Consider the following 7,052-nt stretch of genomic DNA (forward strand, 5'->3'; position numbering starts at 1 on the left):
ATTGATGATGATAATGAGATATTGATAATAATTATAATATAAATGTGAATAATAATGATAATGATAATAATCATAAAAATGATAATCATGATAATCATGGTAATGATAATGATATATAATGATAATGAAACAATGATGACATTGATAATGATAATGATAATGAAATATTGATAATGATAATGATAATGAAATATTGATAATAATATCAATGACAATAATGATAATGAAATATTGATAATAATATCAATGACAATAATGATAATAATAATAATAATAATAATAACTCATAGTAATAATAATTCATAGTAATAATAATTCATAATAATGATAATAATAATATTCATAAGAATGGTATTAATGATAGTAACAATAAAACTAAGAATATTGAAATAAGAAGAGGGATCAAGGCAACAAATGACTAAAAAAAATGTCATATAATGATAATGATAATGATAATAATAATAATAATAATATATCCTCATTATCATTAGGATTATCATTATTGTAATAAAAAATAATGATTATTTAATACTTACAAGGGAAAAATGGGCCATAACCTCAATGGAGTTTGTGGCTTCATCCTATCAGAAAGAAAGAAATATTAATTATTTATGATATTGACAGTTATGATAATATAGTGATGATAGTGATGATAGGAATGGTAATGATAATTTTAATTGATGATGATGTTGATGATGGTGGTGGTGGTGGTGATGGTGATGATGATGATGGTGGTGGTGGTGGTGATGGTAATGATGATGATGATGAGGAGGAGGAGGAGATGGAGAAGGATTATGATGATGATGATGAAGATGAAGATAAAGATGAAGATGAAGAAGATGATGATGATGGTGTTCAGGATAATGATTATATCATTATAAAAAAAAAAAAAAAAAACAAAAAAAATAAGAAAAATAAAAAAATTTAAAAAAACAAAGCAAAAAAAAAAAAAAAACCCCAAAAAAACAAAAAAAAATTAAAAATTAATAATACCTACGATTATAACATTGATGATAATGAACATAGCATAATAGCAGTAGCATAATCATAGTAGAATTTAGATAATGAAAATAACAATGATATCTTTTTTAACGAAAAATATCTTTAGCAAACCAGGTCATTCACTTAACGAGCAATTAACAATCCCATTTACTTCAATAATTAATCACCTCGGAAACAGATAACCTAGCATGACCTAATACTATTTTCAATTATTTAATGTAAAAGTTGTTTCTCGCCGTTTAATTAAGTGTTATGACCTGTGATTTTGCTCACTTGTGGTATGTTATTTGCATTATCAATGTTCATGATGTGACGGTGTTCTTGAGGCTTTTTTAGATTTGTATATACATACATACATACATACATACATACACACACACATATATACATATATACAGTACATATATATATATATATATATATATATATATATATATATATATATATATATATGTATAGTATATATATATATATGTGTGTGTGTGTGTGTGTGTGTATATATATATATATATATATATATATATATATATATATATATATATACATATATATAAACATATATATATATAAACATATATATAAACATATATATATATATAAACATATATATAAACATATATATATATATAAACATATATATATATATAAACATATATATAAACATATATATATATATATATATATATATATATATATACATATATATATAAAACAGTGGAGGATGCATGACTCATCACCCCCACCACCATCATCCCCATCATCACCACCATCCTCACCATTATCATCACCACCCCCACCATACTTTTCCTACACCATCATGCACTGTAATCACAACAGATGCCGAGCCAATACCCAACCCGAGGGTACTAACGAAGGGAAAATTTAAGAAAGTGATTTCCCAATGCCAAGCTAGGTCAAAGGTCATGATAGGCCCTTTAGTTGTTAGGTTAAGAGCCTTTGTGTGACCTATGTGGATAGCTATTTATTTATGTTTCTTTTCTATGTATTTAAATATTTGCATAATCGACTGTGCTTTGTAGGAATATTACATAATACCACCAGAGGGAATTCGTGGTATGCTCCAGGTCGTCAGCGAGTATGTGGTATGTGGTATGTGGTATACTTGATGACGGACGGGAACATAGCACGAGTTCTTTCCAATTACATCAATGATGATAATGGTAATGACGTTAATTATGATATTAATATCATTGATAATGTTAATAATGATATCAATTATAATAATGATGATGGTGATTGTAATGATAATGATGATAATAGTATTGATAACGATAATGATGATAATAGTATTGATAACAATAATGATTATAATAATAATGATGATAACAATGATGTTAATATTGATAGTATTAGTAACAGTAATGATAAAGATGATGATAATTATCATCAATATTATTATCATTATCATCATGATCATCATTACCATCATCACTATCCTTATTATCATAATAACAATCATAATAAATGATGATAATAATAACAATCATAATAACAATAACGATAACAACAACAATGATAACAAAAACACCAACCAACCAACAAAAAATAACAATAAGAACAATCCAAAACTAAACCAAAAAAGCCCCCCCCCCAAAAAAAAAAAAAAAAAAAAAAAAAAAAAAAAAAATTAAAACCACACTCACCATTCTGACATCCATGATGGTCGGCGCATTCACCACAATCTGTGTCGTGTCATTTGGTCTCAAATTGTGGTTGTGGTCGTTGGATATTGAGTTCAGGAACCTCTCTTCAAAACGGATCACTTTTGGTGGTAGGGGAGTGGATCCTGGGGGGGGGGGGGTTAGGGGGGGGGTTAGAGTGGATGTCTTTGGTTTGGTTTGGTTGGATATGCTGTGGGGGTGAGGGGGTGGGGGTGGGGGTAGGGTGAGGGGGGTGGATTTGACCGGGGTGGGGTGATGGGTGGCCGAAGGGGGTGTCGGCTGAGGGTTGGTGGGGCGTGTTGGGTGCAGTGGAGTGTGATGGGGGGGTTAGAGTTGATGCCTTTGGTTGGATAAGCTGCGGGGTGAGGGGGGAAGGGTGGGGGGGGTTAGGAGTGGATGCCTTTGGTCTGTGAGTGTAGGGTATTGGATCCTGGGGTGGGGGGGGTGTGGGGGGGTGTAATCAGATAATTTTGGTTGAATTATCATCGGATTGGATCCTAAGAATGAATACATACTTTGAATCGATAGATCAGCTATGCAACTGATTTTTATTAATCTATCTTTTTATTTATCTATCTTTTTATTTATCTATCTATCTATTATTATTTTTTATTATTATTATTATTATAAATATTTTTTTTTTTTTTTTTTTTTTTTTTTGGGGGGGGGGATTAAACATTAAATATCTAATAGAGAAATCAAATGCTTGTATGAACTTTTGTTTATGGAAGTGTGGAAAATACTTATATGATAAAATGACACAGTGATATTGGTGAGTAAAGTTTGAGATAAATTCATATATTTGTTCGGTGAAAAAAAATAATAATAAATGCATATCTAAAATGAGAACTAGCAAATTATATAGAATAAATATTAAATAGAAAATACAAGATATTGAAAGATTTTCGATGTCTACGTAGATTGATAAAATATACAGAAAAAAATCAAATAAAAGAGGAAGAGAGGAGAGAAAGAATAAGATAGAGAGAGGAAGAAATAAAGGAGAGAAAGAGGTAGAAAAAGAGGAGAGAAAGAGGTAGAAAAAAGGAGAGAAAGAGGTAGAAAAAAAGGAGGGAAACAGGTAGAAAAAGAGGAGAGAAAGAGGTAAAAAATGAGGAGGGAAAGAGGTAGAAAAAGAGGAGAGAAAGAGGTAGTAAAAGAGGAGGGAAAGAGATAGAAAAAGAGCACAGAAAGAGGTAGAAAAAGAGGAGAGAAAGAGGTAGAAAAAGAGGAGGAAAAGAGGTTAAAAAAAAAAAAAAAAAAAAAAATAGGAAAGGAAAAAAAGGGGTAAAAAAAAAATATAAAAAAAAATCAAATAAAAAAGTGGAGAGAAAGAGGTAAAAAAAAAGAGGAGAGAAAGAGGTAGAAAAAGAGGAGAGAAAGAGGTAGAAAAAGAGGAGAGAAAGAGGCAGAAAAAGAGGAGAGAAAGAGGCAGAAAAAGGGGAGAGAAAGAGGTAGAAAAAAGAGGAGAGAAAGAGGTAGAAAAAGAGGAGAGAAAGAGGTAGAAAAAAGAGGAGAGAAAGAGGTAGAAAAAGAGCAGAGAAAGAGATAGAAAAAGAGGAGAGAAAGAGGTAGAAAAAGAGGAGAGAAAGAGGTAGAAAAAGAGGAGAGAAAGAGGTAGAAAAAGAGGAGAGAAAGAGGTAGAAAAAGAGGAGAGAAAGAGGTAGAAAAAGAGGAGAGAAAGAGGTAGAAAAAGAGGAGAGAAAGAGGTAGAAAAAGAGGAGAGAAAGAGGTAGAAAAAGAGGAGAGAAAGAGGTAGAAAAAGAGGAGAGAAAGAGGTAGAAAAAGAGGAGAGAAAGAGGTAGAAAAAGAGCAGAGAAAGATGTAGAAATAGAGGAGAGAAAGAGGTAAAAAATGAGGAGGGAAAGAGGTAGAAAAAGAGCAAAGAAAGAAGTAGAAAAAGAGGGAGAGAAAGAGGAGGGAAAATAGCAAAGAAAAAGGTAGAAAAAGAGGAAAGAAAGAGGAGAGAACGAGGTAGACAAAGAGGAGAGAAAGAAGTAGAAAAAGAGGAGAGAAAGAGGTAGAAAAAATGAGAGAAAGAGGTAGAAAAAATGAGAGAAAGAGGTAGAAAAAGAGGAGAGAAAGAGGTAGAAAAAGAGGAGAGAAAGAGATAGAAAAAAGGAGAGAAAGAGGTAGAAAAAGAAGAGAGAAAGAGGTAAAAAAAAAAGAGGAGTGAAAGTATCAGAAAAAAGAGGAGCAGAAGCGACCCAAAGAGGCGTCCTCCTTCTGAGCGAAAGATGATCCTCTTAGCATCTCCACCCAGCAAAGACGAACTCACTCGCATCCCAAGGCAACAGGAGGCACAGGAGCCACACGCAGAGACGGTCAGTCATGGCACTTTTGAGGCGAATCATCACCGGGTGCTTGTCTTTTTCTGTGGGGGGGAGGGGGGGAGGGGGGATCTGTTGGGAGTATTTTTATGTGGTGGTTAGGTGTTAGTTTTGTATGACTATGTTCAGATATATACCTATGTATTCATATACATATATGTATATACATATATATACATACACACGCATAAACACACACACACACACACACACACACACACACACACACACACACACACACACACACACACACACACACACACATATATATATATATATATATATATATATATATATATATATATATATATATATATCCGTAAGAGTGTGTGTCTGTGTGTAAGTGTATGGAAGTGTGCATATGCATACGCGTGTACAAGTAAGATTAATCAATGCAAAACGACACATACTCAACGACACAAACAACATAATTACTAAAAACACATTAACAAAATTACTAACAAAACTACTCACTATACACACCCAACAAGACGGTTAACAGTACACTATCAGCGAGACAATTCACAACACACGAACACCAGAACTTCAGCAAAACACACAAGAAACGCAACTTCCTCGTGTTGGGTCTTAGCGATTTCTGGCAAGTCTGCAGAAAGCTTCGTTCTGTGTTGCAGACTCGTGGCATTTTTTTTTTTTTTTTTTTTTTTTACAATTTCGATATGTCGAAGTATTTCGGTTTTTATCAGATTTTTATTTCTTTTCTTTTTTTAATTACTTTATTTATCTTTTTATTTTTTGTAATTACTTTAAAATCGTATATAAATACACAGTGTAGACACGAGGCGTCACTGACAAAGAAGTTATATAAGAAAGAGAGAGAGAGAGAGAGAGAGAGAGAGAGAGAGAGAGAGAGAGAGAGAGAGAGAGAAAGAGAGAGAGAGAGAGAGAGAGAGAGAGAGAGAGAGAGAGAGAGAGAGAGAGAGGAGAGAGAGAGAGAGAGCGAGAGAGAGAGAGAGAGGAGAGAGAGAGAGAGAGAGAGAGAGAGAGAGAGAGAGAGAGAGAGAGAGAGAGAGAGAGAGAGAGAGAGAGAGAGAGAGAGAGAGAGAGAGAGAGAGAGAGAGAGAGAGAGAGAGAAAGTACACAAACTAAGCTTACCCAAGTGTTGATTTATCAAGTAAAGCTGATACACCAAAAGCAACACCACCTTCCACACCTTCGCAAAAGATAACAATAAACAGAACATCAAACAAACGGACAAAAAGGTCGAAGTGAGTGAAAAATCGCGGACCCGAAAAAAGGGAGATCAAATTAAATAGAGCAATTGGCAACTGTGGGCTAAGATCATGCAGTACGGTGGTTTTCAACTCGTCATTTTCACCACCAAATTTAACGTAGAAAATAAATCTAATCTATTCTAAGCAATATGGCTAATACACCGGGATAGTTTAATTAATACCACCATCCTGTACGCATATAAAATGATCTAAATAGCGGGAAAACCTGTAAACGAGCACATTATCAGGGTAAGAATCAAATACTTAATATTTAAGGTCATTACAACGAGTATTTTTTTTCCATCAGTATACATGGTTAATCCTTAAATCTACAAAGATTAATCTACCAATTATACACTGTTATTTACGTAAGAAGGATTATACAAACACTCAGCATGTATGTGGGTGTGTTTAGAGTACAAGTTCCTTGTTATTTACTGAAGTTTTATTCTTATTTTCTATCATTTATGTTGTCGGGCCACATGGCGGCATCCACTGACATGCGTTATCGTTGTCAGCCCTGGATATGACAGAGCGGCTACGATATCATCTTGAAAGATTATGTAGAAAAATATGTGGATATGTGGATATATATGTGTGGATATGTGTGTGTGTAAGTGTGTATGTGTGTGTTAAATATCATGTAGAAAAATATGTGGATATGTGTATATATATATATGTGTGGATATGTGTGTGTTAAAAATTATGTAGAAATATATGTGGATATTTGGATATATATGTGTGGATATGTGTGTGTATATATATGTGTGTGTGTGTTTGTCTTTGTGTGTGTGTGTGCGTGT

General features: G+C 33.0%; 1 long non-coding RNA gene across 1 annotated transcript; it reads right to left on the bottom strand.

Annotated features, from left to right (window-relative positions):
* Positions 1 to 2,629: 2,629 nt before the first annotated feature.
* LOC147470683 (uncharacterized) lies at positions 2,630 to 5,593 on the bottom strand. The gene is made up of 3 exons (XR_015191501.1): positions 5,498 to 5,593; positions 4,963 to 5,058; positions 2,630 to 2,809 (listed from the first exon to the last, which is right to left on the bottom strand). It is a non-coding gene; the product is annotated as an uncharacterized LOC147470683 (long non-coding RNA).
* Positions 5,594 to 7,052: the final 1,459 nt, after the last annotated feature.

Source organism: Penaeus japonicus, unplaced genomic scaffold, assembly GCF_977035675.1.
Source record: "Penaeus japonicus unplaced genomic scaffold, GWHDUDI00000001_assembly GWHDUDI00000013, whole genome shotgun sequence".
In the NCBI taxonomy this organism is placed as follows: domain Eukaryota; kingdom Metazoa; phylum Arthropoda; class Malacostraca; order Decapoda; family Penaeidae; genus Penaeus; species Penaeus japonicus.